At 48.1% G+C, this 13,266-nt stretch overlaps 1 non-coding gene across 1 annotated transcript; it reads right to left on the reverse strand.

Annotated features, from left to right (window-relative positions):
• Positions 1-2,655: 2,655 nt before the first annotated feature.
• On the reverse strand, positions 2,656-2,786 carry LOC147527847 (small Cajal body-specific RNA 15). Its single transcript, XR_015222555.1, has one exon.
• Between the last annotated feature and the right edge of the window lie 10,480 nt (positions 2,787-13,266).

Genomic DNA, 13,266 nt, shown 5'->3' on the forward strand with positions numbered 1-13,266 from the left:
ACTGGCAAGGCCATACCAGTGAACAGCAGTGAAAGCGTACAGCTCCTCTGCCAGGGAATGAAGTGGTGAGATAGCACCACCCAAGCTGTTTTAACACTTTTTTTTTTTTTCCCTTTGCTTAAAAATGTGTGCCTTGGTTCAGGGTCCAACTTCCACCCATTGGAATGTGTTTTACCTTTATCTGCCAAAAATCAAGGGCCACATTCTTCTCTTCAAGTAGATATCTGACAGAGTAAAACACACAAGTATCAGAGCAGAGGTACAAGGATGTCTGAACCTCCCAACAAAGCCTTTAGTGCAGAAGGGCTGCTGGTGACCCCAACAGTTCTGATGAAAGCAGATCATAGAATCATAGAATCATCTGGTTGGAAGAGACCTTCAAGATCATCAAGTCCAACCATTCACCCTGCACTGTCAGGGTCCCTAAACCATGTTCCTCAACACCAAATCCACAGTTTTTAAACACCTCCAGGGATGGGGACTCCACCACCTCCCTGGGCAGCCTGTTCCAACACTTCACAACCCTCTCTGTAAAGAAATCTTTCCTGATATCTAACCTAAATTTCCCCTGGCATAAGTTGAGGCCATTCCCTCTCGTCCTGTCATTCATAACAGGGGAGAACAGACCGACCCCCATCTCCCTAAAACTTCCCTTCAGGTAATTGTAGAGAGCAATAAGGTCCCCCCTGAGCCTCCTCTTCTCCAGACTAAACAATCCCAGTTCCCTCAGCCGCTCCTCATAGGACAAGTTCTCTAAACCCTTCACTAGTTTTGTTGCTCTAACAGATGTTCTGTTGTGAACAGCCCCACCAACAGCTTTCACCTCAAGTCTTTAAACCATACCTGTATCCTGGTGCCAGGGTTAGCTGTTCACCTCAGATGATACAAGATCCCAATCCAAATATTTTTCAGCTGGTGAATTGCCCCAGGAGTCACTGGGACTTCACAACCCTCCTGCAGGACTGCTGCAGGGACAGATTTTCTGAGCCAAACGCAAAGTGCTTGGGCACCCTTGGAGTGGGACTCTCTGGGTACCAAGCAGCTCCGTCATTACCTTGCTGGATTCATGAATCTGTTGGAGAATGCAGGCCTGATGACTGAGTACGGAGCAGCCTGCTCTGTAGAATACGACTCAGTGGTCATCACCAGGCATGGTACAGGACAGTAAAGGCAGCAACGGAACTATCTGAAAAAAAGAACAAACAAGCAATAATTGCACTAGATTAAAAACCATACAGGAAATGAGTTTGCATATTTCTGTTTAAAAAAAGCTTACCTATCAGCAGTAAACCAAGCATTTCCTCCCTTAGGAATCCCAACCCTGTCACTTAAAATATTCATACAGCAAAGGAAAAGGCATGAACAACCTCAGTTTTTTAAAACCAGCTGTCACTGTGAATTGCCTTTATATAAATCCTTTACAGGGAGGCCACCACTTCCACTACAAAGTCTACTTATCAGACCAGTATGGCGCCCAAGCTGGAAGTTCACATCAACCTGATCTTTCTCTGTCAGTCCACCAGACAGGGGAAGTGCAGTTCATCCATAGGACTGGGACTATGGGCCAAACCCTGTACAGAACTGGAAGCTGTATTTGACAGCAAAAGAACAGTCCCCTACTGAAGCTGAAGGGCATTAACAGGTCCAGCATGGTACCCCAGAGCAAACTAGCACCAAGTGTATTCGGTTTATCTGGAATCCTGCGTATAGCACTCATCCTGGAGAACTGTGTTGAGCTGTTGATCTGAGAGCTATTTCTCTGCATTGAAAGGTGTCTCAGATGAGGCAAAACCAGTTCTAATCTCTGGCCTGTCTACAAGAACTCTGGCTCACTGCTGAACTAGATCATGTGAAAGGACAACAGTCAGTTAAAAACAAGTTGTCCTTGTCTCTGACAGTGAGTTACATGCTGCAAGATGCATTTTTCCTGGTACCCGTTGGCGGTTTTCTTCCTGTTCCTTTTCACTATGTGCATTTACTGGGCACACAGCAAAACTAATCTTCTGTGAAGGACAGGAACTCATGCCTAAAGCTCTGGTATTTTGCACCTGAACCCCACAGGCTGCCCTGACTTGCAGCAGCAATCTAAGCATCCCTGCATCCTGCTTGCAGCAGCAGGAATTGCCAAAGGATGGGATACCTCCAACCACGCCTCACCCAACAGTTAACTGAAGACTTTGGCAGGGCTGCCCAAAGGCTCTTGGGCTTTGGAGTTACCCTCAAACTCCTTTAGGCTGGGCAAAAAGGATCACTTTGTCCTATTCCCTTTTGTTCCCTCTTGATTTAAAATATCAGTACACGTTGTGGCCACTGGAGGGCATCAGACGAAGCCCTTTCACACGGCTGCACGGGTTATCGGACAGGTTTACACGAACCCTCTATAGCTAAAGGGACAGTTGGTTTCCAAACTGATTACCGTATCCTTCCACAGGTCCAGCGTCCCTCTTCACCCAGTCCTGGAGCCGGGCACAAAGAGACCCACGGGCCTGTGAGCAAAACCACACAGGTGAGACAATGTCAAAAGCATAAATACAGCAACAGGCAACGCAACAGCCCTGAAATACAGTTCAGCGTGTTTGATTCAAACCAAACACACCCACCATTTTCTACAGAAACACCTGACTTTTAACTTGCTCTCTCTAAATGCCATTAAAATCTTGTAGGTAGAGGAAGTAGGTCCTGACTTTATCTCATAGGCAGGCCTTGTTCTTCCACCATTTAATTTAGGAGGATAGTATCAGTAGAGTCAATATAATGCCACTGGCTCCACTTTCTTAGTCCTCCAGATTCATCTCTGTGAGAAACTGCTGGGAAATCTCAGGAACTGACTGTGCTCTCCTAAAGGTGACTGCAGAGCCTAACCACCCAGCCTGCCCTTCTGGCCTGGACAGCAATTCCCTATTCCTGATGTCAAACTCAGATGAATCTTTGCAACTGCCCACCTCTGTTTTCCACAGTAACCAAAGTTACTCATCAGCAACGCACAGCAAAGCAGCCAGGGACCATGCACAGGTGAGGCTCTGCTTCCTGTCGGGCTCAGCACCTGCACTCCACTGACCTGCTGCAGTCTTGGGACAGCCCAAGACACAATGCTGACTTTTTGTTTAATTTTCTCTCCGTTGCATTTATGCTGGTGCGCTCAATTATCAGTATATATTAGCATTCAGCCATCCTGACCCCAGCTTACTTAAGTTTTTTGCAAGCAGCCTTATGTTTTAAGCTTTACATATGCAAGCAATACTGAGGCTGCAAACGGCTTCATAAAATGGTGCACGGGGCTGCACTCTGCCAAAAGGGCGCTCATCCCACAGCTCGAGCTGAGTAAAAGCGTTTCTCTGCACACGCAAAGCTGTGGCTTAAACACGGCGCCAGAAAAGCTGCAGCAGCCAAGAGCAGGGGCTGAAGCTGCTTCATCAAACCGAACGCTGCCCCAGCCCCGTCCGGCGGGCACCACCGGGCGCACGGGGCCGCGCAGCGCTCCCCTGCCGCCCCGGGGAACGGGCTGCGGGCAGACGCGCCTCTTCGCCAGCCCCGGCACGGCGGGGCCCGCGGAGGCTTCCACGCGAGATGCACATCACGGCGACACACGCATCCTCGCAGCCTGCAAAGCGACACACGAATGATGGAGACGGCCGCGGCAGGAGGCACCGCGGGCGGCTCCTGCGCTGGCAGCGGGGCGGCCGGACGCCTTAAGCTCACCCTCCCCGCGCCGCCGGGTCCCTCCGCGAAGCCCTTACGTGACCTACGAGCGGAGCGACGGCGAAAACCGCCATCCCTCACCGGAGGCCGTTCCCGGGCGCCGCACGGGCACACCGCCACTCTCCCGCCGCCGGCCGGCCAGCCTTGGGCGCCTAAACCCGCCGCAGGCGGCGGAGCAGACTCACGGGCACCCCCCACCCCGCCGCCATGAAGGCTCCTCTCCCGCCTCACCTCGTGCCGCCGCCATTTCTTGCGGACGGAGGGGCAGTGCCGAGCGGAGCCCCCGCCCCGCGCCGCTTCCTGCCCGGGCGCGGCGGGCGGGCCCTTGCCGCCGGGCGGGGTCGGCTCTCTTCGCTTGAACAACCGTGACCTGGCGGCGGGCGGGGCTGCCTTCCCTTCGCTGCCGGCCCGCGTGTGCAGAGGCAGCAGCTCCGGGCGGGCACAGGCGGGTCGCGTTTCGCTGTGGGTCGGTGCTCCGCCGGGCGCTGGGCACGCGTGGCGCGGGGCAGCGCGGTGGCGGCCGCCAGGCCTCCTGCCGCCTGTCCCGGGGGAGTGGCGGCTGCGGAGGCGCCCAGCGGTCGGCGGGAGCTGCCGGCGGGAGCTGCCGGGACTGCGCCCGCGGGTTCGGGACGCTACAGAAACTCCACCGAGCCGAGCCGGCCGTAGGGCGCGCCTTAGCTCCCGTAACGCGGCGTTTTTCCGAGAAGAACCTGACCAGGCCCGAGTCCGCCACGCAGTGCACCATCCCTGACCGGCAGCCGGGCAGGGGGAGGTTTTTTTCCAGCGATGGCTTAGTCTATAGCTCATTTGTTGTCTCGAGGAGCCCTCACCCAAATGCCACCATCTTGTGCAACACCTCCTTGTCTTGAATGTCTCCTCTCCTTCCGCTAACAAGTGCTTGATCCTGCAGATTTAAGCATGGGAATAATACCCTGCTCCCACGTCAGGCAAGCGATTGCCATTCCCGCTGGGCCCTGCTCCGGGCACCACTGAACGAGAGCCACCAGCTCACAGTGGAGTCTCCACCAGTGGTGCTGGGGCCCCCAGAAAGCCGCTGAGTTACCTCAAGTGTTGGGGCAAGTGGTCCACAGCTTGCGAATCAGCCTGCATGGACACCCACCGCCCAGGCTAGGCTGGCCCAAAAGTAGCACGTAAAGTCTCTCTATTTGGAAGTATTTTGCAGCCAGTTGGATACACTCAAGTTTTCTCTCAATCTCTAAACAAAATTCCTGATGTTCCATCTACAGTGTTGGAAAGCACATGGTCAGGAAATGCCTGGGGCCACCCCAACACCTCCTGCCCTGCCTTACTCCCATGCTGACCTGACAGCTACAGCTGGGCTGCTGGAGTAAACCTGGTTATCGTGCCTGTGCAGTGAGAGAGAGATTCCACAGCCTGTGTAATAAAATGCTTGCTGAAAGGAACATCGGATAGCCTCGCCATATATGATAATAATATATAATCTGAGTCTGTAAAGCCACCTTGTAGCAAGAGTCAGTAGCAGCCCTGCTTGCCTTCACTCTCTTGGCGTGGCTTTTCCTGCCTCCAGGAAAGCACTTGCTGCATTTAGTATGGGCCTAGGCTTTGGGAGAGCTTCGGTATCCTCAGACTAAATCTTTTTATGTCTTACAGGTTGTCCCAGCACCAGTCAGGCTGGCCAGCCCAACCCGAAGCCTTATGTGCGCAGTGCACGGTTTAGGAGGGTGCAGCTATTCATGAGGCTGCAGCTTGCTCTCTCCTCTGGGCCAGCTGCACTCTTGGGTTTCACTGCACTCCTAATTCCTCAGGGCCTCCCAGGACAGCCAAAAGCAGGAAAAACAGCCATGGGAGGAAAGGCTGGGGAGTGGATGGTTGCTAAGGCTCAGCACAGAGGCAGCTGCCACAGGTAGGGACAGGCTGCTGGGCTTCATGCTTACCTTTTTATTATTGTACAAGAAAAAGAAATAGCCAGAGTTAAAAGACCAGTAGCCGTAAACCACCTCTGCAGTCTCTGGATTCTGGAGGTAACAAAGCTCTGCTTGGCCTCAGCAAAAGAAAGGCAAATTGCTCATCAGACTTCTCTTCCAAGCAAAGTAAACACTTTGCCTCCTGCCCTTGAAATGGCTTATCAAAGAGCAGTATCTCATCAAAGCCTCCTTCAAACCTGGGCTAACTACTGTGCCTATTATTAACTGGAGGCAATTTGGGAAGGGGAGGTAGGGGGCTTTGATTCCTCTGACATGAAAGCTTTAAAGAAGAGAAAGAAGTCATAGTATCGACCTGTGATGCCATGGCATACAGATAAAAGCCTACCTGCCATTTTTGCCTGCAGAGCCTCACCGTGACTTCAATGGCCTGACTTTGGGGTACCTCAAGCCTGATTTATGAGCTGCAGTTTTCTCCCTTGGGTCCCACAGAGTATGACCTTTCCTCCTCTCCAACTCCCCACAAAGGCAGGGAGAAAAAGTCACATCGCTTCCCATACATGGAAGCACATGGTCTGCAGTGATGATTTATTAAGCCCAAAATTTCTGAGCATGCCCTAAGAGATGACTTCATAGAATCACAGAATCATAGAATGGTTTGAGTTGGAAGGGACTTTAAGATCATCTAGTTCCCACCTGCCTGCCATGGGCAGGGAAACCTTCCGCTAGTAATGACATGCAGAAAAGGACACTCGGGAAGCAGTCTAACTTCCTCACAGCCCATCAGATGTAAAAGAAAACTTTTGTTCCTGGTGGAGAACCTCGAATTCAGCATCATCATTGTTATAACCTGTTCTCTTGCTTTTCATTCCTCTGTCTGTCCATTAACCCTAGAGTTAATATCTGGCTCTTAAAAGAGTTAAATAATCCAAAAGGTCAAAGGATAGGCAGACAAAAATACAAATACACATACAAAGATCTGTTTAAATTAGAAATTGATATTACTTTTTTTCTTTTGGAGCACATGGAAAAGCAACCATCAGCTTTTAGGCTGCGTGGTGCCCTGTTGGTCCCTCAGTGGCTTTCTGCATATTGCTGGTGTACCTTGGCTGGCACTGGGTCAGCTCAGTTGGGAAGCAATGAAGAGCAGGCCAGCACGGGGGCTCTGTGTGCTCACAGCACTCGTACCAAACAGAAGAAAATCTAAGCTCAGAGATCAGCTGATCAGAAGAGGTGGAAATGGGTCTGAACTTTGCTCAGCCACGGCAGCATGGCACTTCAAGTACAGACTACGGTAACCATGTATTTGCAACCAGTCTCAGGGCAGACTACCTTCAGAAAGCCAAAATCATCTAGGAGGTAGATCCATGGGTAAAAAATAACACCCAAGAGGCAGATTATGAACTGAACTAACCAATGAAAGTGAAGTATAACTTCAGCAAAATCAGTGTGTTGGGAAGGTTTTTACTTGAAAGTCCTGAGGTGGGGCTACTGGTAGGCAGATGTTTCTCTGTGGGATGCTAAGTAGGAAAAAACCTCCAAAAATCCCTTTTTTCCAGACCACCTTCTAGAAACACTATTGACTCTTGTTGCAACAAAAGCAACACAAATACCACTTTGCTAATACATACTGAGCCAGACTTAAAACATGTCACTGATATTTACTTAACAAATATTGTTAGGTATGTACTCTGATGTGGTTCAAAGAACACTTGTTTATTTAAAGCAGCTTATTTTAAAACAAGGCTTTTTGTTTTCCTTTTTTTTTTTTTTTTGTTCCTGGCATGATAGAGCAGCTAAAACTTTCTGCTTTCTGACCTTGGCTTGTCAGAGATTTGTCATAACAGGGGACAGCATATTTGCAGAGTCTGCCAGCATGGATTTTTCAGGGGCTGGGAGAAGCTGCTCACTTTCAGGGCTTGGTTGTATGGTGAGGAGAATTTCATTCTGCTCTCACGAGTCCTGAAAACTGTCTGTTCATGCAGATGGGAGTCCTTCTCCCTAACTTTGCCCAAAAGCTCTGTCTGATGTTATGCATGCCATTCCCAGCCCAGTCTCAGTGGAGTGGCTGGGCATCTTGCCTGTTTCTTAGCACTTAGATTCATGCTATATCATTGCAGTCTGTCTTACGGTAAAGAGTGTCTGAAATAGCTGGCACCACCCACTGCTGGGGACAGGCGCTGGGACTCCGTGTGCACACGCTGAAGGCATTCGGCACTCCCACCAGTCTCACTGAGGTCAGGACAAAGTGGGGAGGGAGGGTGGATTTCTGGCTTCTCAGGAGCTCTGACCAGCACCTCTGTAAAGCGGCAGTGACAAACCATTACGAAAGCACCTGCTTTCCCAATGTCTCTTCCCACTTTTTCTGCAAGTCAGCATGGTTCAACCCAGAGCCCTCAGCAGCAGCCCCCAGGTCCAGGCCAGGGTTTCCCACGGGGTGCACACCGACAAGCCACTGTGCTGCCCTGCAACTTGTTTTACCCACCTGCGAAAGGGCTCAGTTGGTCTTCTTGTAAAGCACTTAGGGATCTGTAAAGGAAAAAATTCATTTTCTGTAAAGAAACATATTACAAGCAAAGTAACATTTATTTTTTTTTTTTTTTTAGGCAAAAAGAGGCATTTCTTGCTGGAGGTGCAAAGCAATATTCCTCAACATTCCACACTGCAAATACCAAGGGAATCTCATCAACATATTCCATTTCATCTTCAGGCTGAAGACAAAGCCCTGCCTCCTCCCAAGCAGGTAGGGAGCTGCAGGATCACTAGGATGAGGTCATTCTCCTTGGTTATAAAATGTGCTGCACACAGAACTTGGCACTCAGTGTGCTCAGGTTGAGCTAAGAGCTAATGTAATGAACTCTGGGGAAGGATTTACATCAAATACCACTTTGGAATATTAAAGACAGACAGGCCAACTTCTCACTTGAATAATTACACACTGGCTAAACTCCTCCATTTCAAAACCAGACAATCACTTTTTCACTTCCTCTCTAGAAACTGTGTTCGTTGCTGTGCTATTTCACTACCTCAGGAGAAATACATGTGATTAAAGGATCAAGTAACTTCTGTTAATTACCATGGCTGAACTAAGATTAGTCTCAGCTCTAGCAATTACTCTTGCCACTCGAGGGGGGGAGCAAGCAAACCAAGAAAAGAGAAATTCAAATTTCAACAAGTGTCCACACCTGCTTGTATCTGCAAATGTAACCTCAAAGGCAGAGGTACCTGCGAATGCTCCTGAACTTCAATTTGCATGTGGAGTACAATACAAAAGACCTTGCATACATATTTACACTGCATGCAGTAGCGATGCAGTGCTCACAAGCTGTTTTCGTTAATTATGTTTGTATTCTTTTTCCTCTCTGTGGATTCTGGTGTAAGGCTTTCAGCTGTTACAGGGTATTTATCTAGGCTCACTTTAACTTGAATCAGAAAATATTTTCTTGTGGAAAAAGTTGTCGTAAGCAGCAAGAGTCAGTTTGAAAGGCAGAATTTAGTCCTAGCATTATGGATGTGTGTTTGAGGGAGATCCACAGTCAGCAGAAGTTAAGGGAAGGGCTACTAGGAAATGCAATCAGAAGAAAATGGAAGACAGAGAAGCTGAGAGGGAAAAAATGGAACATGAGAAGACTATTTCCTGGATGAGAAAGACTTACTGTTAAACTACTGTCAGGGCTTGAAGGTCCAGGACTTCAAAGGTGTCCAGAAGCTTCAACAGGAGGGCCTCTCGTGATAGGACAAGGGGTAATGGTTTTAAAATAGAGGGAGGTAGATTTAGATTGGATATTAGGAAAAATTTTTTACTATGAGAGTTGTAGAAACACTGGAACAGGTTGCCCAGAGAGGTGGTGGATGCTCCATCCCTGGAGACGTTCAAGGCCAGGTTGGACGAGGCCTGGCAAACCTGATCTAGTTGGAGATATCCCTGTTCCTTGCAGGGGGGTTGGACTAGATGACCTTTGAAGGTCCCTTCCAGCCCTAACCATTCTATGATTCTATGAAACCCATTTTGCTTAGTGGCTCTGTGTCCTCTGGCCCTTCCTAACTCAATTGCCTTGCTTGTTGAAGAGGATGCTAACACATAACTTCACAGGGTTTGCAAAGCTAATTTCACTGAGGTTAGTGTGGGAAGTGTGGGAGGAAATTCTTAAATATGTTAAACAAGGGAAAAAAGGAAAACATGAGACACTTTGCCCTAGTAACATTCAAAGCAGTCACCAAGAGAAAGCATTCGCTGGAGTTACAACACAGAAGTCCTTTGCCCGCAAAGCCATAGCTTCAGCAGAAACAAAAACAGCTGAAGCACCTGGACATCCCCTTTGTTCTGCACAGGGACATGGCAGTAATTTAAAAGCTCGTTTTCTGCATCCAAGCATCATGTCAGGATGAAATGCAATCCATCCTGCTATCGTTTAACAAGCACCCCTGGGACCACTGTTCCTTGGAGGCATGATGTCACACGTCAGCAGAGAGATTATTTGTTTTGAAGCTGTGAATAGCTCTGAGACTTCATTTCAAAGTGCTCCATGCAGAGTCATGACTCAAACCCTTCTGGTCTCACAGAAGGGCACAACTGACTACAGTTTCCCTGTGCTGTTTCTGAGCATCCTGTGAGAGATTAGTAGATATTTATTATCCTTTCTTATCTTTTATGTAGGAATGGCTTTGTCATTGCTTCTGTTCCTTCATGTTCATGACATTTTCTTAAGTGAAATATCAATGATGTCTCTACTGAGACAAGCAGAGCAAAAAGCACTGCAACAAAACCCAAGGCATTCATTCCATTTCAGGTGATTTTTAATTTATATATAGCCATTGGGAAAATCATAGTATGAAAGCCATCTTCAGAGCCGTGACAAGGGTAGCTGTGCACAATGCCTGTCTGGTTTCTCCTTTTGTAAGAATAAGCAATATTACACAGAATTTTATACCTATCCCTTGAAGGAATCAAGATATTAATCTAGGGCAATTTGCTGAGGAGCCAGCATTTTTTTTTACCAGATCATAATAGTTCATACTCTGGAAGCAACTAAAGTGATACGCAGCTTTAGCAGCAGTATTACCTGATTGCAAATATGCAGCATGGAAAATAGAACCAATCATTCCGAATGGGTCATTTAATGCTGAATTGCCTGAACCTTATTCAGTTTTAAAACACAAAGCTTTAAGATTAAAATGCCAGAGGTCCATAAAGGACCTCTCCTTCATCATGTCTACATTGAAATTTACTCTTGTATTAGCATTAAAGCAAGAACAAATGAAAAGTGTAGACACTGTATAAGACTGTCAAGCCTGTCTGAAATGGGGAAGAATCATAGAATGGTTAGGGTTGGAAGGGACCTTAAAGATCATCTAGTTCCAACCCCCCTGCCATGGGCAGGGAAACCCTCCACTACACCAGGTTGCCCAAAGTCTCATCCAACCTGGTCTTGAACACTTCCAGGGATGGGGCATCCACAGCTTCTCTTGGCAACCTGTTCCAATGCCTCACCACCCTCAATGTAAAAAATTTCTTCCTTATATCTAATCTAAATCTCCCCTCTTTCAGTTTAAAGCCATTGCCCCGTGTCCTGTCACTATAGGTCCTTGTCCAAACCCCTCTCCAGCTTTCCTGTAGGCCCTTTAGGTACTGGAAGGTGCTGGAAGGTCTCCCCAGAGCCTTCTCTTCTCCAGGCTGAACAGCCCCAACTCTCTCAGCCTGTCTTCAGGTACAGACTACGGTAACCATGTATTTGCAACCAGTCTCAGGGCAGACTTCCTTCAGAAAGCGAAAATGATCTAGGAGGTAGATCCATGAGTAAAAATAACACCTAAGAGGCAGTAATTTCACTCTTACTCTTTCAGTTTGTTTCAGTGCTTTCCCTTTCATGGTGAAGGACCATCAGTAAAGCCATGGTTTCTGTCCCAAGCAGAGCTCCATCACTGAGTGACAGTTCAAAAAGCATGGGAAGAGATACTAAACTGGAAAGGATTCAGAGCACAGGGCATGTGATGTTGCTATCTAATCTGGAGAAGAAAGGAAGGGGATCTGGAATGGCTGAAGAATTTGCAGTGGGATCCAAAGATGTTTGAATACTGGAGCGATGAATATCCCATTAGAGCCATTACTGCTCTGCATGGGCAGCAGCCTGGAATCGGCCCACTGAAGCTGCACAGCAGGCTTAAGGGCTGTTGCTTGTAGAGGGAAGCTCAGTGGGAAGAGATCTTAGGTGAGGATCAGGCATGGCGGTTCCAGACTTTAATTACAATCTGTCCCTGGCAACAGCAAAATTTAAATGGACAACAGAATCAATAGAGCTGCATTCAGTGGCTGCAAATCAGTGGTTTATGTTAAATGAAATTATTGTACACCAATATGGACATAAATCTGGCTGATGCAGTGGGTTGATTAGCACAACTCTACACTCCCAATAATGGCATTAAAGATGCGGTGTGAATTTCAGGGAATTAATCCTATCGATCACAGCTTTTCAATGATGATGCATCAGGCATTTTAATAGAAGATTAAATTAACTGCTTTTACCATTCATTAATATAACCCAGAATATTAACCATGCTTATGAAGAAATATTTTTACCCCCTTTCTGCAGACATTTTCTGGACCCATATGCTGTTACTTTTCCTCTCTTACCCTTTTTGCAGCAGGTAAGTGGAGGAGGTATTGACTGTGTGATGCAGCTTCCCTCTAACGGAACCAAAGCAGCTTTTCCTTGAACTAGGCACAGGAACCTGCATGTGATAGAAGAGATTAATGCCAGGTGGCAAATTACAGCCAATTACAATAGGTGCATGTATACAGAAACACTATGTAACATTGCAAGGAAAACAACATATCTGGCAGCCAACTCCCCCTCTCCTTGCATGTTCCCTTTGAAAATAGGATACTTGATTCTTTCAGCCTTCAATGAAAATGTATCTGCTCCTTCAGATGGATTGTAGAACCCCTGGAAGGTCAACAAGGACTTCATGCCCTCTGTCCTACTGTTATCACTGAGACAGCGGCATGGCCTGGGTGCTCCCAGGCAGGGTCTGCGCCCACTGGGTTAGGCAATATACACGCATCAATAAACTAAAGGAACTTACAAAAGGGAATTCCCTGCCCTGACAGCATATAACCCAAACTCTACGTAGAAAGGGAGAGCACACAAGCAGGGTAAGGGCAGCACTGGCAAAAGGCATGACGCAAACACGAAGCGTGGTGAGCTACAAATGGTGGGGGCCATGAGTCTCATCGGCTTGGAGACGAAGGAGGAACACAGAAAGAGGTAACAACTGGAGAGGTCACCTGCTCCTTTCTTACCTGCTTTAAGGCTCCTACTGCAGTCCCTGAACGGCTCCATCATCCACCTTTCCCCTGCTTGTGTTTCTTCAGGAATGGTTCAAAACGTCTCTAGAGACAATTGCCTCTGCATTGACAACAGTCAGCAATTCTTTCAGTGCTTTTGGAGTGCCCTTCTGCCTACCGGGAAGGCTGACAGGATACTCTTCTAGTTCTTCAGTGGAATAAGCGTGGCACTGCTTTGAGCTGTGAAGAGACTTGTCCAAGGGCACACAAGGGTTTGATGGGCTTGCCAAGGTCAGGCCACAAACACAGGGGCTTGCCAGCCATATACCAGCTTTCATCACTCTTACGCCAGTCCAGTCCCCTCAACTCTTCCCTCCC

Source organism: Tauraco erythrolophus, chromosome 14 (genome assembly GCF_009769465.1).
Source record: "Tauraco erythrolophus isolate bTauEry1 chromosome 14, bTauEry1.pri, whole genome shotgun sequence".
In the NCBI taxonomy this organism is placed as follows: Eukaryota; Metazoa; Chordata; class Aves; order Musophagiformes; family Musophagidae; genus Tauraco; species Tauraco erythrolophus.